At 42.8% G+C, this 22,658-nt stretch overlaps 1 long non-coding RNA gene across 2 annotated transcripts in view; it reads left to right on the top strand.

Annotated features, from left to right (window-relative positions):
• LOC132535848 (uncharacterized) overlaps positions 1-22,658 on the top strand; it is a 134,339-nt gene that overhangs the window by 94,602 nt on the left and 17,079 nt on the right. The window contains exon 4 of one of the 2 annotated variants that reach the window (XR_009547595.1): positions 22,381-22,483. The exons of the other annotated variant lie outside the window; for it this stretch is intronic. This is a non-coding gene — a long non-coding RNA (uncharacterized LOC132535848). Of the gene's footprint in view, positions 1-22,380; positions 22,484-22,658 lie in introns of those variants that run through there. 2 annotated transcript variants of the gene reach the window in all.

Here is a 22,658-nt window from a genome sequence, read left to right as displayed (position 1 = left end):
ATGGACGCCAAAGAGATTATTGAGAACGATGGTAAAGGTTGCTTATCATATTTTATCTGTGAATTTTCCCTTGGAGATATCTAAGCTTTTATCTGAGTCTCAAAGTCTCAGACTAGGCTGGGGGAGATAGATAGCACAGTGGTTTATTCAGAAGACCGTCGTGCCTGAGATTCAGAGGTTTCAAGTTCACTCCACAACACGATTAGAAGTCATAACTAACTGAGTAGTTCTTTTGAAAAGACTACCTCTCAAACACCCCTGCCAATACCACGATGAACCAATCTGGAGAAAACTAGAATGGAGATTTTGGCTAAAGGACAGATTTTTTTTTCCTTCAAATTTTCAATGCTAAATGCAAGATTTAACCAGTTTAGCAGATTAAAAAACAAAAACAAAACCAATAAGTGCAGGGACAAATCTCAGATAAAAACTCAATATATACTTCACTGAAATCGCCAGGTTTGTTTGCTCACAGTTTATATAGCTTTTCCCCAGGACCCTTACATTTTCTGAACTGATAGGGTCCTCTGTCCCAACCATGGGTGTTTCCCTCTCAGAATAGCCTGGTAAATTGTCCATGGCTTTCTGCAGTAATGGATTTGAGGTGGAAATATATTAATAGATGACTTTACTCCAGGTGGCTTTCTGAGGCCCATTTCAGGCCAAGTGTAAGTATCCCATCACATTGCATTGTTGGAGTTAAGGTTCTTAAAAAAAATCATGGGCTGGGCAGTCGTGTACTGGGTTAAATGTGCACGTAGTATGAAGCACAAGGACCCCACATAAGGATCCCAGTTAGAGGCTGGTCCCCACCTGCAGGGGGGTCGCCTCACAAGTGGTGAAGCAGTTCTGTAGGTTTCTATTTTATGTCTCTCTCTCTCTATCTTGCCCTCTCCTCTCAATTTCTCTCTGTCCTATCAAGAACATAAATAAATAAAAATTAAAAAATTCCACCAAATTTACTACTGGGGCTCGGTTCCTGCACAATGAACCCACTGCTCCTGGAGGCCATTTTCTCTTCCTTTCTTCATTAGATAGGACAGAGAGAACTTGAGAGGGGGAGGGAGATAGAAAGGGATAAAGAGAGACACCTGCAGGCCTACTTCACCACTTGTGAGGCTTCCCTCCTGCAGGCAGAGAGTGGGCGCTCAAACCCTGGCCCTTGAGCGCCATAATTTGTGTGCTTAACCAAGCACATCACTTCCCACACCCTGGAGTTAAGACTCTAATCTAGGGGCTGGTACAGTGGCACACCTGGTTGAGTGCACATGTTACAAGATCCAAGGACCCAGGTTCAAGCCTTCAGTCCCCACTTGCAGGGGGAAAGCTTTGCGAGTGGTGAAGCAGGGTTGCAGGTGTCTCTCTATCTCTCTCCCTCTTTCTCCCCTACCTTCTCAACTTCTGACTGCCTCTGTCCAAAAAATAATTAAAGATATAATGAAGTTTTTAAAAAATACTCTAATCTAATTATCTCCTGCTATGGGGAAGGTATTCGCTTTTCCTTACCCACACAGCCTCACTTTTGTCAGCCTATCCACATGGTTCTAAGCATCAAGCAATCAAGTGTATGAACTTCTCCTAGAGCTGAGATTTCCAAAGAAGGGCCCTGGCTAGGCCTATGAAGTGGGGGCGAATACTAGGGAATGCCAAACTCTGATTCTACCAGACATGTTGCTCTTGGACAGTGGTTTCTGGAATCAGTGGTTAAATCCCCCTTCCCCCTTCCCCGTAATGAAGGGGTTAAGCAGACATGTGAGAATCAGGTCTCTAGATAAACGCATCATTAAGATCCCAGGGGGAGAGGTGGGAGCCTGGGACTGAATTACTGCAGAAGAAATGGATCATTGCCACTTCAGCAAATGTTTCTTTCTCTTCATGCCCCTCAAAATTGAATCTTGTGTACCCTATCTCTAAGGAAAAGCCATGTCCTCTCAATCTTGTAGGCAATGCCCATCTACCCACTATGCTAGAACTTATCTTCCAGCCCCCAGGCAGTTGAAAACTTCCACAGCGTATATTATTGATCTTATCACAAGCATTCGTGACAGGAGGCGAGCAGAGGTTACATCCTGGAACTCTGAGATGGAGAAAAGTTTATGTTTGGACTTGATAGATGCTGTATTCTTTGTGGTTCTACTCATGCTCTAGGGCCAGGAAAGCCCTGGATTTGGAGTCGAGAGGTCAGAGGCCCCAGGCTCAAGAACCAACTCAGTGTCCCTCCTTTGTCTGGGAACACTAGTTCCTATGTATGCGGGTTGAGCGACTACCTTCTATGTGTCTGGGTTAACCTCACTTCTTCCTGGGTGCCACATTCAGGGGAGGGGACCCACCTAGCAGGCCTTGGTTTGCAGCAGCAGGAAGTTCTGCTAGAGCCCTTGTTTGAGATGCATAAATTCAGCTATTCCCAGGCTCAGGGCAGCCTCACTTTAGATCACAGTTTCTGGCAGTCCCAAATTCTAAACTTTTAACATCCAAAGCAGCACCACCCTGACTGATAATAGGAAAGCTGTAGGGGACTCAAGCAGGAAATCAACACTCCCTGAGAGTTCAGATGTGTCCATCAAGTTAATTTCCCCTTGAAAATCAGCACCCAAGAGTGAGCATGCCCTTAATCATTGAACTGATCCTTTTTTTTTCCACCCTCTCTCCCAAATCTCAGTTTTTATGAGAATGTTCAGTGGGTTTGGAATTATTACAAATAAAAAAAATGCCAGAAGATTTTTGGATAAGAAATACTAAGCTCTGCAGCTTCCGGAGAACTCTTAACAGAGGAAGAATGTGGCAGGCACTTGAAACCAGTCCTGGCTGGCTGCCTGCTCCAAGCCTACAATTTCATATCTGGGCTTTGAGATGGCACCTCTCAGGAGCTCAGCCACCGAGGACATTTGCTTCAGTTGTTCTGAGAGACCTGTGGAGTTCCAGGAGTCCTTAGAAGAAGGCTGATGACAGCCGCCCCACGCCCCCACCATCACCACCAGGGAATGAAAACTTCTGGAAGGAATGGAGACTTTCTCCCCCCCCTTTTTAAATTTTTTAAAATTTATTTAAAAAAGGAGACATTAACAAACTTTTTGCAAGAACCTGGGCCAGATTGTTTGAGAAGGCCTATGACATGCTGTGCTCAGAGCACAACTCCAGCTGCAAGGTATTTTCTCAAACAGCAGGAGCAAGGCCAGATGAGAAGAGGGAAGTTGTGTGTGGGTCAATACAGCTGAGGACAGATGTGGGGCAAAATGAATTCTAGTATCTTTTTATTATTTATTTTTATTTATTTTTTTATTATCAGAACATTGTTCATCTCTGGTTTATGGTGGTACAGAGGATTGAACCTGGGATTTTGGAGCCTCAGACATGAAAGGCTGTTTGCATAACCATTATGCTACCTACCCCTGCCCAAGGGTGAAAGGAATTCTGGGAAGCTCTTCTAGGCAACTCGCAGGTACCAGCTGGGAGGGGTATCTGATGTGGGTGCACTTCCTGCCTCATTGCTGAGATGAGTTGCCCTGTCCCTGCAGCTCTCCTTAGCATGGGTTGGGTGGGCAGACCTGGCTGGATCTTAGAGGACAAGAGTAACTATTTTTTTCCTTAGGTCTTTGGCCAATTCAGAGCACAGACTTCAGCAACTCTTGGAAAGCTGGTGCTTTCCTCATAGTTTGACTATATATAACTTGATCTTTAGACACTCCCTATTATGCTCCCAAATACTTCTGGGCTGTAACCAACACCCACTGCTAAATTGTGGATTGCTTTATAATGAGTCCAAGAAGGCTGAAAAAACCCTGATGATGCCTAACAGTTGACTGGAGGCTTCAGTTGGGTTTGGCTATTTCCTTCCGGTGACTAATGGATGGGCATTCTGTTGGGTCTTACCCCTTGGCCTAGCTAAGAGAAGAAGCAAAAGTGACCCAGAAGACACATACAGGAAGGTTCTCTAAAAGGAATCTTGAGTCCTTAAATAAAACAGATAGAAAGGACTGGATTCCTATGGCTTTATTGGGCAGAATAGATACACGGCAGACTTTAGAATTATCTATCAAGAGAAATAAAACAAGGGCAACAGCAAGAAAGATAAATAGCACTTCCTGTCTGTAGTGGTCCTGTGGGCTCATGGCCTTGGCCATTTTCAAGTTTGAATAGTACTCCTTTCAACAGGAACATTAATTCTTAGTACCAGATGAAGCCACAGCATTCAGTTCCTAGTTTCCAGCTTATTTCCTTCTTCTGAAAATGGCTTCCCAGCTGCAAGTGTGAAATGTTTTGGGAGAGGCCTGGAAGTGAAGAGAATTGTTATCTTGTCTCTGAGATGGTCTTTTGCCTACTTAAGGATGGGGAGAAACCCCACTACCTACAGATGCAGAGGATCATGAGGGGGCTTGGGCAGTGCCAAGTAATTACATGGGCTTCAGAGATCCCGGAGTGTGAAGCAGATCTGTAGGTGTTTCTTTTTCTCCCTGTTTGTTTGTTTGTTTTTGTATTATCATGATTTATTTAATGAACAGAGATGTCAGAAATTGAAAGGGAAGGGGATGACAGAGGGGGAGAGAGAAGGGTTGGGCGGTAGCGCTCTTGGCTAAGTGCACATAATACAAAGCACAAGGACCCATGCAAAGATCCTGGTTCAAATCCCGGCACCTAGCCCGCGCGGGTAGGGTGGGGTCAGGTCACTTCACAAGTAGTAAAGCAGGTCTGCAGCTGTCTGTCTTTCTCTCTCCCTCTCTATCTCCCCCTCCCTTTTTAATTTCTCTCTGTCCTATCCAATATACAAAATGGGAAAAATGGACTCCAGGAGCAGTGGATTCGTAGTGCAGTTACCAAGCCCCAGCTATAACTCTGGAGGTAAAAAAAAAAAAAAAAAAAAAAAAAAAAGATGGAGTGGGTTGGGGGGAGAGAGACAGAGAGACACCTGTAGCATTGCTTAACTCAAAATGCTTCCCCCCTGCAGATGGTGTTCATGGACTCAAACCCGGGTCCTTGTGCATTGTAACATGCATTCAACCAGGTGCGCTGCAACCGGGCCCCATCTCTTTCTCTCAGACTCCCCCTCCCTCTCAATTTCTCTCTGCCCTATTGAATAAAATGGGAAAAAAGACTTTAATGGAGCTACTGGATGTATTAAGCCATTCAAAACCCTTCCTGTCCATTCTTTCCTGAGAGCTTCAAGATAAGTCTGAGAGAAAGCAGGACAGGGCTTCATGTAACATATACTATTCTCCCCACCGTCTTTACTGAGAGATAACTGACACACACCATTGGATAAGCAGACTATATAATACATGTGGATATTGTGAAATTATGACTACAATGAGGTTTTTTTTTTTTTTAACATCCATCACTTCATGTCATTGCAGAATCTTGTGTTTCTTGTGCCAAGAACAATTTTTTTAAAATTGTGCAGCCAGGGCCTCATACATACATGATTTCACTGTTCCTGTTCCAGAGATGACCTCCCTGCCCCCTTATTCAAATACACATAGAAAGAGACAAAAATCAGCACTAGAGTCCCCACTTGCCCTACCCCCAGTGTCATACCACTTTCTACATGATGGTGAGTTTAGAACCACGGCAAGATAAACATTCTATTGAAGAAGCTATTCTCTAATCCCCACTGAGCTCTTTTAAGAAATAAAGCAATGTTTTTGTGGATACTTTCAACATATGCTAGATAGTGAGAGGATGCTGAATGAGACTTCCTTAATTTTCTAAGGATTTATTTTTCAGAGCACTGCTCAGTGATGGCTTATGGTGGTGCCAGGGATTAAACCTGGGACCATGGAGTCTCAGGCATGAGTGTCTTTTGCATCACCATTATGCTGTCTCTCTAACTCTTCTCAGGATTTCTCAAAACTCTGATGAAAGACTCAGGCTAAGGAATCACAGGTCTTATGTGCTTAGGCATCTGAGGATGTAATATCACCAGACACACAGAATCTGTATTAGAAATAACCATTTTTGATGCCAGAGAAAATACTAGAGTTCATCAGGAACTTAACAACCTGCCTCCCCCTTCCCAGGAGAGTTTGTGGTTATCAATTTGGGCCAAAATCTAAGTTTTTGGAAATCCATACTGCTTTAAATATTCATGATAAGAGAAACCCAAGCTATAACTAGCAGTGTCTGGGAAAACAAAAAAACAAACAAACAAAAAAAAAACTACAGTACGCTCTTTACAATCCAACAGATTTGACAAAAATAAATATTCTGTTTTATTTTTATATATGTATGCACACAGCTGACTGATTTTCTCAGAATTAAAATACAGTAAGATAACCAGAACAAAAGCACATTTTAAAAAACAGTTAATTTCTTTCTGAAATTTAATTTTTATTAATGACCTAATAATGCTTTACAAGTTTATAAGATTACAGGATGATAGTTCCACACCAACCTCACCACCATATTTCTTCCCCTTTCAGAATAACCACTATAGTTTTCACAAAGCCTTAGAAACACTTTGGTTTCCTTCTTTGTTGTTGTTGCTATTGTTGTTTGTTTTACAAGCTCATATGTTTCCATTCATTATATTGCACATATAAGCAAAACCATTCAATGGTTGTTCTTCAGAGAAATGCAGATCATTTGGTAACAGATATAAATATAGCAATAGGAATCCTGGAAAACACACACACACGCAAATGAAGGATGAAACTTTTTGGCTTTAACTCTTCCCCCACCACATTTAAAAAAAAAATTATTTATAAAAAAGAAACATTGACAAAACCATAGGATAAGAGGGATACAACTTCACACAATTCCCACCACCAGAACTCTGTATCCCCTCCCCTCCCCTGATAGCTTTCCTATTCTTTATCCCTCTGAGACTATGGACCCAACTTCATTGTGGTATGCAGAAGGTAGAAGGTCTGGCTTCTGTAATTGCTTCCCCGCTGAACATGGGCATTGACAGGTCGATTCATACTCCCATCCTGCATCTCTCTTTCCCTAGTGGGGAAGGGCTCTGGGGAAGCGGAGCTACAAGGCACACTGTTGAAGTTGTCTGTCTAGGGAAGTCTGGTTGGCATCAGGGTAGCATCTGGAACCTGGTGGTTGAAAAGAGAGTTAACAACAAAGCCAAACAAATTGTTGAACAATCATGGACCTAAAGGCTGGAATAGTGCAGATGAAGAGTTGCCCCCCTCTCCCCCCCCGCGGTTTTAAAAAATACCTAGCCAAGTGGTGGATGGTAGCATACTCATTATGCAAAAGACTTTTATGCTTGAGGGTCCAGGGTTTCAGATTCAATTCTAGGCATCACCATAAGCCAGAGCTGAAAAGTACTCCAGTAAAAAAAGTGAAATAGAAAGTAAAAGAAACACTATAGAAAGGGGGGAAAACTGAGTCAGGAAAATGAACTAAGCTGTGTGAAGTTAAAAAAAATTAACAACATTTATATACTTTTCCCATATTTGGGAGCTAATCTCTTCCTTGATCCAGCTTTCTGATCCTTTTTCCAGCCATGCCGTCATCTCCCCAGACAATAACTTGGATCCACATGAATATCAGATTTCAGGTTCAGAAAAAACAACAACACACTAATATAGTCATGGGCCCTTTGGAATATAACTAAAATAGGCCTACTAACTATCTACAAACGGAGACCCCCAAATCTTCATCTGCAATATTCCAGCCTTTAGGTTCATCATTAGTCAACAATTTGTTTGGCTTTATATGTTAACTCTCTTCTCAGTCACTAGGTTCCAGATGTTACCGTGATGCCAACTGGACTTCCCTGGGCAGACAACCCCACCAATGTGCCCTGGAGCCCCGCTTCCCCAGAGCACTGCCCCACCAGGGAAAGAGAGAGACAGGCTGGGAATATGGATCGACCTGCCCATGTCCATGTTCAGTGGGGAAGCAATTACAGAAGCCAGACCTTCCATCTTCTGCACCCCATCATGACCCTGAGTCCATGCTCCCAGAGGGATAAAAAATAGGAAAGCTATCAGGGGAGAGGATGGGATACGGATTTCTGGTGGTGGGGATTGTGTGGTGTTGTACCCCTCTTATCCTATGGTTTTTGTCAGTGTTTCCTTCTTATAAATAAAAATTATATATATATATATATATACAAAGAAATTTTAAAAATGATGCAATCATTTAAAAAAGAATGAACTCAACATCTCTGCATAGAGGATAACACAGGTGGGAAAAGAGAGAGAGGAAAAGGACAGCAGAAATTCTACAGCACTGTTCCACCATCCATGGAGCTCCGAGTTACCTCCCATGGTGTTCTCTTCTTCTAGCGTTTGCCCTTCTTCCGTAGCCAGTCAACAGGTCAGGTTGAAAGCTGTCAGGAGCTGCTTGTTGCTGGCTTTGAAAGTGACTGGGATCCATGTGGATTCAGTAGGCTAGGAAGGATCGTCAGTTTCCCCAGTGAATGGGTACTCACGGGATGCACCATGAGAAGGTCGATCCAATGCATCCCATGTTCTCTTGTAGTGCCAGAGCTCAAACCCAGGCCTTCACAGGTAATAAAGCAGATTCTCTACTGTGTGAGCTGCCCCTCACTACCACTACCACCACCCCCCCACACACACCCACCACTCCCGGGTCATTCTTACAATAATTTTTTCCATAAATGTCATCTCATTCAAATTTAAATAATATGAAAGTTGAATATGCAACACTCAGTTAAGATATTCTGCATGATGAGAAAAAATAGGAACAGTCTCCAATATGTGAGTTAAAAAAAAACTTCAAAAGTCATTGCTGAAAGTAGATGGAATATATAATGTTGTAAAATTTATTTTAACTTACATAAAAAGAGACATCACAAATAAAAATTAGATATTCAAGGAAGAGATAGGAGGATATCTGGTGGTGGAGAGAGGAATCCACTAGATGTCTAGGTTCTTCATATGTGTGTGGGAATCCAAGGATTCCCTAACTAGGGCCCCAGATGATGAGGTGGTGTGATATTGACCAAAAGGGCCATTACTAAGTGGGTCAGTCTCTTGAGGTTATCCAACTTTTGTAGCCCTCTCTTTATCTGATGATCTTAGACTTTCTCCCAGTTGTTTAAACAATGAGTATTTTTAGCCCTTTTATTTACTTTGGCACCATTCTATCAGACAATATTCTTATCCAACTTTAGGTTAGCTATCAAACTCAAGCAAAACTACTTATAGTTGTGTGACCCCAGGAACATGACTAAAACGGACTTCCTAGCTTTCTTTTACTCTGAGATCCCTAATCTCATCTATTCTATTCCTACTTTTTGGTTCCCACTCATTAACAATTTTTGTCTCAACTTATGTCCTGCCACCTTCCAGACACCAGGTTACAGATCCTACCATGATCCCATCCTAACTTCTCTGGGTAGATGACCTCACCAGTGTGTCCTGGAACCTTGTACCTCCAGAGCTCTGGCCCACTAAGGAATGATAGAACAGGCTGGAGGTATGGATCAACCTTCCAATGTCCATGTCTAGTGGAGAAGCAGTTACAGAAGCCAGAATGCCTACCTTCTGCACCCCAAAAACAACATTGATCCTTACTTCCAGAGGAGGTGAAGTGATAAGAGGAAGATAAGAGGGCTCTGAACTCCAGCTCCATCAGCACCCAAAGAAAGAGAAAGAGAAGGAAAAGGAGAGGGACATATGGAGGTAGTAATGTTGTCATGAATAGCTTGGAGGGGAAGAGAGAATTGGATCAGGAAGAAAAGGGGGGAATTATATATAAATGTAGACAGATGGTTGTAGAGATGATGGTTGGCCCCTGGCTACAACCTTAAGGGAACTGTGGTGGATTGCAGTGAGGAGACTGAAGATTCAGAACTCTGGTTGGTGGGAATGGTGTGGATTTATACCCCTGTTTTTTTGTATTAAAAACTAATAAAAATAACAAATAAATAAAAGGAAAATATCTGGAGGAGGTTGCTAGTCAAAAGAAAAGTAGACCTGGTAGAACTCTTTAAAGGAATACAAAAAAGGACAAAATAATTTCAGAAATCAGCTCCAAAATCAAGAAACACAAGGTATTATATATAACTAGAAGAATGTGAAAAAAGGAGAAAAAAAAAAACTACAGGAGGGAAACTTCACAAGAGGTGAAGCAATGCTGCAGGCCTCTCTCTCTTTCTCTTTTTTCCTCTGTATCTTCCCTTCCTTTCTCAATGTCTTTGTCTCTGTCCAATAAATTAATAATCAGAGGCCCCCAAAAAGGACAGGGGAAAAAAGTAGAAAATATTTGAAAGTACTGAAGAAAAATAATAACATCATTTAAAAAGACATAGAGGACTATGTCTGTGTGTAAATGTGTTTTATATAAATAAATACAAAAAAAGTTTTTAGAGCTGTATCACTTCTTTGTCCTCTTGTCCTCTTTCATACTTTAAAGTTGTCTCATATTTCTAGTTCAACTCCAGATATGTAAGAAACCTAATTGTCCAACCACATACAACTAGACAAAGAAATTTTAGGATATATATTCAATGGGACATTACTCTGCAATCAAAAAAAAAAGATCATATATTTCAGGACAAAATGGATGGAGGTGGTGGTGACTACATTTAGTGAAATAAGTAAATAGGAGAAGTACAAGATGGTTTTGCTCGTATGTGGAATGTAGAGAACTGAAGGGCAGGGGTAGAGAGCATGATGGTTATGCAAAGAAATTCTCATGCCTGAAGCTCCAAGGTCACAGGTTCAATCCCCTGCACCACCATAAACAAGAGCTGAGCATTACTATGGTAAAAAATAAAATAAAATAAAATAAAATAAACAATTAGAACCCATAAACTTGTAAGGAAATGGCAGCCAAAATGTCTCTCAGACTTGGTCAACAAGACTCATTAGCAATAAGTTATGGGGGGGATATAAATTTGGCAGTGGGTGTATAATCTTTTGATTTAGTGAACCATTTAACATTATTAATAAAAATAATATTGGAAAAATGTAAATTGGGGCCAGGTGGTTATACAGCTGGTAGAGTGAAAATATTATAATTCACAAGCATCTGGGTTCAAGCCCTTGGTCCCCACTTGCGGGCGGGGGAAATTTCAAGAGCAGTGAAGCAGCTTTGTGGTTATCTTTCTCTCTCTTCCCTTTCTATCCTTCCTCTTCCTTATCAATTTCTCACTGCCTGTCTTTATCCAATAAATCAATTTTTAAGCTATAAAAAGAAAAAAGTGTGACTTGATTTAGAGGTTTCAACAGTTTGTGGACCTTAGGAAACTGTCCTCTTTTTGCATTTGTTTCTAGACAACAATTTTGTCCTATTGTACTATTGCCCTATTGTACTGTTGTAACTGTAGCTATAAGCAAATTCCAGAAACCAATGAGACAATAAAACTGCCTGGTTGGTAAAACAGCAGAGGACTATGATATTATTTTAAGATGGACTTTGGGCTACTAATGAATATTCTGTCTTAATAGGTCAGACCTGAGTGCTGTGGTCAGATTTCACACTTGACTAGTGCTTGGTGGCTTTCTTGTGTGTGTATGGGCATCAAAGAGAAAGTGAATAGTAGTACCTCAGCCATCTGCCATAGCTCTGACCACTCAAATTGACATTCATTCCAGACGTGGTCTGAAGTGATGTCATGTGTTAGAAGAGGGGCTCTGCACTGGGGGGCAGCCTAGGTTGAGCGATCTCATTGACTGCAGTCTAAAGGTACACATTGTTGCTCAGAATTCTTTGCTTTCTAGAAACTTCTGTTATAGGTACAGTATTGGGGAGGCTAGAGGGAAAGGACACAACCTCTTCAGTTTTTCCAGACAAGTAGGTGATGAAGGTAAATGTAGTCAGCTGTGTAAATTATGAAATATTATTGAGACTTTTAGTTGTTCTGTAAAGACTCATTTGTTTGTTTATTTACTGATTTTTGCCTCCAGGCACTAGGGCTCAGTGCCTATACAATTCCACTGCTCCTGGCTTCTTCTCTTCTCTTCTCTTCTCTTCTCTTCTCTTCTCTTCTCTTCTCTTCTCTTCTCTTCTCTTCTCTTCTCTTCTCTTCTCTTCTCTTCTCTTCTCTTCTCTTTTCTTTTCTTTCTTGTAGATAGAGGCTGAGAGAGAAAGAGAGAGGGAGAGAGGAGAGACTCTATAGCACTGGTCTACCGCTTTTGAAACCTCAGCCCTGTAGGTGCTCCTGTGTGGTAATCAGGGCCTCAAACATGGATCCCCTCACATGGTAAAGTGTACACTCTACCAGGCAAGTCACCCCCCCTTGGCTCCCATTCCGTGAAGGTTTAGAACCATGAAAGCATGTTCTTGAAGAGAGCAAATGAAGTTCGCCTCTACTAAAGCTGGGTGATCTGTGTTCTGGCCGTGCCCTCTTTATTTTTATCTTGTGATCTCTGTACTTTTGCTTGTTCAGAGTAAAGTAAAATCCACAGATCCTCAGGTGTGGAGAGACAGAAACAGGCAGTCTCTGTGAAATGAGACACTTCTTTCCCCAACAGAAGCATTTAGAGCCCTGGCGGAGATAAAACTGTTGGACAGTAAATTCATCCAGAGTATGGCATAATGATTCCTATAGGACAGGGAGTATTTTCAGAGACAGAGCACTTCCTGCTGTCTCCATTAGTGAATCCCATTCATTCTGTGGTGATTTTCTTCAACATTCCAGTTTGGAGCTATCTGTTCCAACCTTCCTTGCAAGAACAGCACAAAAGGGGGTTACCTAATTCCACTGTGGGAGTTTTATCTACCTCCTGGATGGTTCAGTGTAGGCCCATGTCTAGACTGATTACAAAAGCACCAACAAAACAAAATAAATACCTAACACCTGACAGAAAAGGCAGGAAACCAAACAGCACGGGTAAGGAGAACAATGCATCTGTTGTGGCAGGGAGTCTTCAGGAGAATGATGGAATTCCCGCACCCCAGGTTCCAATTTGTAAGGGCAACATTAAACATCTCTGAGCAGGCCCTGGCTTGAATGCATTAATTTGGAAAGGCAATGTGTTTTGTTAGATAAGGGATTTTTTTTTTTTAACTGCCACTAGGATCAAAACGAAGATCAGTCTAATTCTGTGTGTGCGTGCCCAGATTTCAGAAAACAGCCTTGATTCCAGATCACCAATGTAAACATTTGTTAAATCTGCTTTTTTTCCCCCTGGATAATGAGGCCTAGTTGATGTGGTAGGGAAGGCTCTGATTGAATCGATTATGACGTTGCACTTAGATTACTGTGTGACCCTGTCCAAGTGCCTTAGCCTCTCTGGGACTCAGTTTCTGCTTGTGCAAAAATATGGAGCTTGGGAGGATAACCTTGCCCTATATAGGAGTTCAAGACTGCAACAAAGAAAATTAGATGGAACAGTGCCATTACCCAATGGAATTGTAAACTAGAGATTTTCATCCGCAAAGAAAGCTAGCTCTGAAATATTTTGTCTCCAACTAGAACTGCAGTGAAGGCATGGGCAGCTTAAGCATTGTCTCCCAAACTCTAAGTCAGTGTATGACTGTGTAGCAGCTGTGTCACAGATTTAAGACACATGTGTTTTTAGTTTTGAGCAGCCTGAGGGAGAATGCTTTGACTGATCCTGTGTTCCTGCTCCTAATATGTATTTCTTGACCACTTACTATTCACCAACCTCCAGAGACAAGTTGTTTCTCCTAGAACCTTCTGCCTTTCTCTGCCCTTCCACCCCACCCCACCCCACCCCCGTCTTTGACTTTGGGTTTATGTGGAAATTCAAGTGTGAAGAACTAAGAGAGACTGCTTAGTTTATGGGAAATCAATAGAGTAGTCCAGACAAGGCCCTTTCCTGCTTTCTTTGGTTTGTTTGACTCATCCATTTATTTCTTTTTGAAAAGAAAGATTTATTTACTTATTTACTTATTTAAATTTTTAGGGATCTAACAATGTTTTACAAAATTAAAAGATTTCAGGGGTATAATTTCACACCCACACATGGTGGCTGTGAGTCACCACACCCTCCACCAAAGTTCTGTGCCTACCCACCCCATAATCACCATAGAGCTTACATATTCTAAGAGACAGTTGGCTGTTTGGCATTTTCTTAAACTTTAGCCACCTATATTCCACACAGGAGAGCAAAACCTTCTAGCAGTTTTCCTTCACCTATTTACTTACTTCACTTAGCACAGTCACTTCCAGTTATGTCCATTTTTTTCCCAAACAATATGATCTTATCTTTTTTAAAAAATAATTTATTTATTTTATGGAAAGAGAGAGAGAGACAGAGAGAGAGAGAGAGAGAGAGAGAGAGAGAGAGTTGCTGCATTGCTTCATCACTCGTGAAAGTTTGCCCCTGCAGGTGGGGACCAGAAACTTGAACTCAGATCCTTGCACATGGTAATGTGCACTCAACTGAGTGTGCCTGTGCCCAGTCCTCTCCCTTTAACAATTTTATCAATGATTTTGTAAGGTTATAACATTACAGGGGTACAGTTCCATACCATATTCACTACTAAAGTTCTGTGCCCCTTTATAACCATCATAGTTCCATTAAGTCTTAGATACTATTTGTTTTCTTCCTTTTTTCTCCTCCTCCTTCCTCTTCCTCTTCTTCCTTCTTTTTGTTTGTTCTCATATTTCAGTTTTCTATATTCCATGTATGAGCAAACCATATGTGGAATATAGTGGCTATGTTTCACCTCCTTGTCTACTTCACTAAGCATAATCGCTTCCAGTTCCATTTTGTCCCAAAGGATGTGGCAGCATCTTCTTTAATTGCAGAGCACTATACTATTGTATATATTCCAGTTTTTTATCCAGTCTTTTTTTTTTAAACACACACACACACACACACACACACACACACACACATTTTTCCTGTAGGGCCAGGGGCTCAGACATGAGTGATTTCCCTGTTGAGTTTTTCATTTAGATAGATAGATAGATAGAGGGAGAGAAGGAAAGAGGGAGAGAGAGAGGGGATAGAAGAATGAAAGCAAGAGGAAGACACACAAACACACACACACAGAGGGAGAGACAGCAAGAGAGAGATATCAGAGACTAGAACTTCCTCTGTTGCCTTGGTAGCCCTTTATGGTGTGGGGTACAAAGCAAGCTTGCACACATGGCAAAACATGCATCTTACTCTGTGAGTTCTCTCTCAGACCTTTTCTACACATTTCAATTTTAAGCTATATTCAAGGCTAGGGGGATAGCCCAGACTATCAGAACACAAGGTTTTCATGTCTAAGGCCCCAGAGATCCCAGGTTCAATGCCCGGTACTGCTATGTGCCACAACTGAGCAGTTTTTTTTTTTTTTCGTGTCTTAGATTCTCTCTCTCTCTCTCTCTCCCTCTCCCCCTCCCTCCCCTGACTCTCCCTCTTCCCCTCCCCCTCTCCTCTCCCCCTTTCCCTCCCTCTCCCTCTCCCTCTACCCCCTCTCTCTCCCCCATGAAACTTTAAAAAATAAGCTTTGGGGGTCCTGGTGGTAGCACAGCCAGTTAAGCTTACTTGGCGTGAAGCAAAAGGACAGGTGTAAGGATCCCGGTTTGGGTTACTACTCTCCACCTACAGGGGGGTTGCCTCACATATGGTGAAGCAGGTCTGCAGCTGTCTGTCTTTTTCTCCCCCTCTTTGTCTTCACCTCCTCTCTAGATTTCTTTTAGTCCTATCCATCTACAACAACAGCAATAATAACAAGGGCAACGGAATGAGAAAAATGGTCTCCAGGAGCAGTGAATTTGTAGTGCAGGCACTGAGCCCCAGCTATAACCCTGGAGGCAAAAAAAGTCATAATAATAAGCTTTAGGTATACTATTGGGTGTATATATATGGTTCAAGGCTCCTGCCCACTGAAAAATGCTCTCTGCACTTTCCACATCCTGCTGCTTCCTTCATTTTTAATTGCCACCATGGTTATTTTTTAAATTAAAAAATATTTTATTGATTGATTTTTGGATAAGACAGAGATGAATAAAGAGGGAAGGAGGGAATGGAGGAGAGAGAAAGAGGGAGGGAGGGAGAGAGAGAGAGAGAGAGAGAGAGAGAGTCCTGCAGCACTGCTGAATCACTCATGAAGCTTTCTCTCTGCAAGTGGAGACCAGGAGCTTGAACTCAGGTACCTGCACACTCAGCCAGCTGCACCAAGGTCTGGCCTGGCCTTGCCACAGGGGTTATTGCCTGGGCTCAGTGCCAGCACTATGAAACCACTGCTCCTAAGACAAAGAGAAATTGAGGGTGGAGGGACATAGCATAATGATTATACAAAGAGATTCTCTCAGGGTGGGGTAAAAAAAAGAAAAAGAAACAAAGAGGCTCTCATTTCTGAAGTTCTGAAGTCCCAGGTTCAATCCCCCACACCACCATAAGACAGAGCTGGGGGCGGGGGGAGAAGAAGAAGAGCAACAACAAGAACAAGAACAAAAGGAAAAGAGAGAGAAATTGAGATGGAGAGGGAAAGCTAGGAAAGGGAAAGACAGTCACCTGTAGACATGCTTCATTGCTTGCGAAGCTTTCCCACCAGCAGGTGGGGAACCCTGATCCTCGTGCGTGGTAATGTGTGCATTCAGCTGGGTGCCCTGACACCCAGCTCCCATTGTTGCTTCCTTTCCCCATGGATAAGGCACCTTGAGATCTCTCAGTACCCTAGTGTCTGGCCCATTCCACTTCTGTATCCTACTGCTCTGCTTAAGAGGCTTAGCTTCCTTCATAACCTTGCCAAGCTCTCTGCTCTCTGCAAGTCTTTCTTTTATTCTTGATTCAAAATGTGAACATTTGTCCTTCAAAGCTGGGTTTGGGGATCATATCTCCCACCATTGGCCATAAGTTGTACCCCATTCTGCTCTGCCACATGGCCCAAGTACAGTTATATTGCATTGTTTGTATTTTGGCTGTAATTTCTTCTTTTTCTTCATTAATATGTGGGAAAGTTTGTGAGGTCAGGAGCTCTGTTTCATACACTGCATGTACATGGCACAGGGACTAGAATAGTGCCTGTTTCAATAATTACCTGTAGAATTAATAATGGAGTTATCAGACACAAAAAAACATCAGTTGCATTCCAGACCTGAAGTGTTTTGCACTAGGGCTTCCCTTCCCTTCCCTTCCCTTCCCTTCCCTTCCCTTCCCTTCCCTTCCTCCCTTCCTTCCCTTCCCTTCCCTTCCCTTCCCTTCCCTTCCCTTCCCTTCCCTTCCCTTCCCTTCCCTTCCCTTTCCTTTCCTCCTTTTCCTCGCCTTTCCTCGCCATTCCTCTCCTCTCCTCTCCTCTCCTCTCCTCCTCTCCTCTCCTCTCCTCTCCTCTCCTCTCCTCTCCTCTCCTCTCCTCTCCTCTCCTCTCCTCTCCTCTCCTCTCCTCTCCTCTCCTCTCCTCTCCTCTCCCCTCCCCTCCCCTCTCCCCTCTCCCCTCTCCCCTCTCCCCTCTCCCCTCTCCCCTCTCCCCTCTCCCCTCTCCCCTCTCCTCCTCTCTCCTCTCCTCTCCTCTCCTTTTTTCCCTTCTCCTCCCCTCCCCTCCCCTCCTCTCCCCTCCCCTTCCCACTTCTCTTTTGTCTTTTCCTCCAGTCACTGGGGCTCAGTGCAGGCACTATGAATCCACCACTCCTGGAAGCCCTTCTTCTTCATCTCCTCCTCCTCCTTCTTCTCTTTCTCCTCCTCCTCCTCCTTCTTCTTCTCCTTTTTCTTCTCATTCTTTTTGTTTTCTCCCCATTTTTTCAATAAGACAGAGAAATTAAAAGGGGAGGAGGTGGTAGAAAGGGAGAGAGAAAGATGGACACCTGCATATATACTTCAGGACTTGTGAAGTGTCCCCACTGTATGTGGGGAGCAGGGACTCGAAACCAATTCCTTGTGCATAATACTATGTGCACTTAATCTGGTGCATCACCACCCACACCTGGGTTTTTATTTCTTCCTTTTTAAAAAAATCTTTAAAAATATTATTTACGTATTTATTTATATATTTATTTTAGAGACAGAAATTGAGAGGGAAGGGGTGATAGAGAAAAAGACACCTGTAGCACTTTTTTTTTTTTTTTTTTTACTGTTTGTGAAGTTTCTTCCCTACGGTGGGGACTGAGGGTTTGAACCACAATGACTCCTGCACTAATACATATGCACTCAACCAGATGTGCCACCTCCCAGTCCTCTGTAGCTAGGGATTTTTTTCTGGGACACCATGTCTGCATAATTTCACTGCTCCTGGAAGATATTTTTGTTGTTGTTGCTGCTGTTGTTCTTTTCTTCTTGTTGTTGTTCTTCTTCTTGTTCTTCTTCTTACTCTTCTTCTTGTTCTTCTTCTTCTCCTCCTCCTCCTCCTCTTCCCCTTCTCCTCCTCCTCTTCCTCTTCTCCTTCTCTTCCTCCTCTCCTCCTCCTCCTCCTCCTCCTCCTCCTCCTCCTCCTCCTCCTCCTCCTCCTCCTCCTCCTCCTCCTCCTCTTCTTCTTCTTCTTCTTCTTCTTCTTCTTCTTCTTCTTCTTCTTCTTCTTCTTCTTCTTCTCTTCTCCTTCTTTCTCTTCTTCTTTGAGGGAGAGGCAGAGAGAAGAGAGAGGCAAAAAACCGAGAGAAGAGAGACTCATACTACTGCCCCACCACTCATGAAATGTAATGGCCAGGGTCTCAAACCCTGATCTCTGTATATGGTGAAGTGTGTGTTCTGCCAGGTGAACTATCTCCTGACCCCCTATCTCTTTCTTACTTTATTAAAATCTGGTTCCAGTATTCCATGCATGAGCAATACCACCTCTGAACAACCACCCAAGGCCAATTTCTTCTTTCTTCTTTCTTCATCTTAGAGAAATAAAAAAAAGAGAGAATACCTGTAGCACTGTTCCATCACTCATGACGCTTCACACCTGCAGGTGGATTCCAGGGGCTTTGGATCTGGGTCCATGTACATGGTAATGTGTACTTTGTACTGAGTGTGTCACCATCTAGTCCCCTCAAAAGCAATTCTGTAAGAGACCTGCTAAAACTTTTGTGGCCTTGAGAAGAAATGCTTCCCCTAGCCCAGGACATATATACCATTGTTTACACACATGCATACAAAATTTACTTGAGTGTGGAGTGGAAGCAACATGGCTTGACAGCTGTTCTTGCAAAGACATCTTTGAGTTTTAGTTGGCTATAAGCTCATTATCATTCATCAAGAGTGAGGCATATCTTCTAAGCAAGTGTCTGTACTCTAGGACTTTCCTGGTGGAACTCTGAGGTCTCTATGGAAGCATAACCACCCATGTTTCTTTGTGCTTGGTCTCCAGACACACAAAGGCTCAATTCTGGGCGTGACAGTGTAAGAGTTCCACAAACCCACTGTGCCATGAGTTAAAGGAGCTGGTTAGAATGGAAAAGAATCCAGAAGAGGCAAGGACCAGTGAGTGTAAACTCTAGTTGAAGGAGAGCTGTGTGGTGAATGGCATCATCTTAAACTCATATCAGTCTTTATGGAAGAGCCAGGAGCAATGGGTGGATCCATTTGGGAGGCAGATATATGTTTATTTATTTATTTATTTTGGGTAGAGACAGAGAGAAATTGAGAGGGAAGGAAAAGATAGAGGTGGGGAAGAGACACCTACAGCACTGTTTCTTTTACTTTCTTCTTTTTTTTTTGAAAATATTTTTTTCCTTAACTTTATTTCCTTTTGTTGCCCTTGTTGTTTTATTGTTGTAATTATTATTGTTGCTGTTGCTGATGTCGTCATTGTTGGATAGGACAGAGAGAAATGGAGAGAGGAGGGGAAGACAGAGAGGGGGAGAGAAAGACAGACACCTGCAGACCTGCTTCACCGCCTGTGAAATGACTCCCCTGCAGGTGGGGAGCCAGGGGCTCGAACCGGGATCCTTACATTGGTCCTTGTGCTTTGCGCCACATGCGCTTAACCCACTGCACTACTGCCCGACTCCCTTCTTTTACTTTTTTTCTTCTTTCTTTCTTTCTCCTTCCTTTCTTTTTAATTATCTTTATTTATTTGATAGAAACAGCCAGAAATTGAGAGGAAGGGGGCTACCGAGAGGGATACAGACAGAGAGACACTTGAAGCCCTGCTTTACTACTTGTAAAACTTTCCTCCATCAGGTGGAGACTGGGGCCTTGAACTCGGGTCCTGGCACATTGTGTGCTTAACTAAGTGTGCCACCACCCAGCCCCTGCAGCACTATTTCATCACTGTCACTAGTGAATCTTCTCCTCTGAAGGTGGGAACGCGGTGCAGGGAGTTTGAACCCAAGTCATTGGGCACTGTAATTTGTATGCTCTACCAGGTATGCTACCTCCTGACTGGGCAGATATATTTGACCTATAAAGACTGACATATCACAGCCCTGGAGGTGACACATTTCCTAGAGAACTGCACTTAAAACATGAGTCGGTCATGTTTTAAGGTCATGAGTTGGAATACTGGCGTTGAAAATGCCAGAGTGATGCTCTGATTCTTTTTCTCTCTGTTATGTTCATAAATAACAAACTTAAAAAACAAAATAAAGATGGGGGACTGGGCTGTGGAGCATTCGGTAAGCACACATGGTGTGAAGTGAAGGGACCAGTGCAAGGATCCTGGTTCAAGCCCCAGCTTCCCACCTGCAGTGATGGGGGGGTTGCTTCGCAAGCTGTGGAGCAGGTCTGCAGGTGTCTTTCTCTCCCCCCTCTGTCTTCCCCTCCTCTCTCCATTTCTCTCTGTACAGTTTTTTGTTAATTGTATATATGTATTTTTAATTTGTAATTTTTATTTATTTCCTTTCCGTTGCCCTTTCTGTGTATTGTTGTTGTAGTTATTATTGTTGATGTCGTCATTGTTGGATAGGACAGAGAGAAATGGAGAGAGGAGGGGAAGACAGAGAGGAGGAGAGAAAGACACCTGAAGACCTGCTTCACTGCCTGTGAAGTGACTCCCCTGCAGGTGGGAAGCAGGGGCTTGAACCAGGATCCTTACGCCAACCTTACACTTTGTGCCACGTGCGCTTAACCTGCTGTGCTACCGCCCAACTCCCTGTATTTTTTTTTATCACCACCAGGCTTATCACTGGGACTTGGTATCTGCACAATGAAGCCATTGTTCCCGGTGACCTTTATTTATTTATTTTTCCTACTTTTTTCTTTCCTTTATTTGTTAAGGCAGACAGAAGTTGAGAGGTAAAGGAGAGGTAGAAAGAGAGAGAGAGGGAAAGGAAGAGGGAGAGGGAGACACGCTTCCCTCCTACAAGTAAGGATTGGGGAGTTAAGCTTGGATCCTTGTCAATAGTATTGTGTGCACTCTACTTGGTGTGCCACCACCTGGCCCCATTTTTTCCCTTTAATCAACCAATTTGATATAAAATAGAGGCCAATCAACCAAATAAATGTGTTTGTGACCTGGGAAGAACTTTGTCTTTGGTGGTAGTAAAGACTTGAGATCAGTTAGTGGTTCTTCTTCAACCTAGGGCTCTGGCATTTATTCTGTGTGTCTGGTTCAAATGCTAAAATGGAACCAGTTGAAGTTCACATGTGCATCCAATACAAGGGAAGCTTGGAAACAGCCAACAAGATGGCACAATTTCCCAGCTTCGGGACCTAATCTAAGCACAAAGCAGTCATCTGGGCTGAATTCATGTGTGGGAAATTAAATCAAATAGTAGAATGGACTTTTCAAAGATAACACGCCGCTTGGTAGCTCTAAAACTGGATTCTGAGCTAACAGAATAAAAGCTGTGAAGTAGCAGGGGTCTGACAAAAAAAAAAAAAAGCTTGAGGAAATGAACCATTGAGTAAAATAATATGTCAATGGGAGGTAGTGTTTCAGAATTGTGTCTGGTTTCCACTTTAATACCATGCATTTAGTTGAAGCCATCAGGCCATGGCATTACAGAAAAGCTGTCTTGTGGTCCCTATCACTCAACCTAGGAGGGCCCTTGTCCACAGACATTGTGCCAAGATAGAAGATATGCTGGGTGGCTACTGTACCATTCTGGGAACTGAACTATGTCAAATATGACCTTTGGCTGAGGAAAGTTCTATGAGGCTTCTGCAGAACACATTCATGAATCCAGTCCTGGATAAAGGGACAAGTACACACTTTCTGGACCACTAACACCACAGAATCAGAGCACCATCAAGGTGAGAAATCTTGTCTCTGTGCATGGCAGTTTGTGCACTCTACTGGGCACACCATTGTCTGGATCTAATATATATATATATATATATATATATATATATATATATATATATATATATATATATATATATATATATATATATTGGCTAAGAAGTTCCAAGGCCTGGAAACCAAATAGACTGGTTTGTGATCCGGTAAGAACCTTGTCTTAGGTGCTGGTCAAAGACTGTGAGATGAGCTAGTGGATGAGAGCTCTGGTATATTATTGCGTGAATGAGCCTAGCTCCAGTTCTAGATGCACCGTAATCTATGAGGTAAAAGAAGACCTACAGAGGGAACAAGTAAGTGACAATGGTGTGTAAAGTCTGAAAGCCTTCTTTGCCCCCCAGGGGTGGAGGGTGGGGAGCAGTGAACTTGAAAATAGTCATCTCCTCTCTGCAGGTGGACAACCTGGTCCCAAAGTCACAGGACATTTTTGTCACATTAAAGAAAAAGCCTTCATGTGGTGGCCAGGGAGGTGGTATACAGGTAAGTAGCAGAACTTGCAAGCATAGGGTTCCAGGTTCAGTCTCTGGTACCACATACCGGTGATGTTCTTGTTCTTTTTCATCCATCCATCCATCCATCCATCCATCCATCCATCCATCCATGCATCCATCTATCCATCCATCCATCCATCTTTTTAAAAGTCTTCCAGTGATTGTGTTCTTTGGAACAAA

Source organism: Erinaceus europaeus, chromosome X (assembly GCF_950295315.1).
Source record: "Erinaceus europaeus chromosome X, mEriEur2.1, whole genome shotgun sequence".
NCBI lineage: Eukaryota > Metazoa > Chordata > Mammalia > Eulipotyphla > Erinaceidae > Erinaceus > Erinaceus europaeus.
The sequence above is the reverse complement of the archived record's forward strand: the minus strand, read 5'-3'. Positions and strand labels throughout refer to the sequence as shown.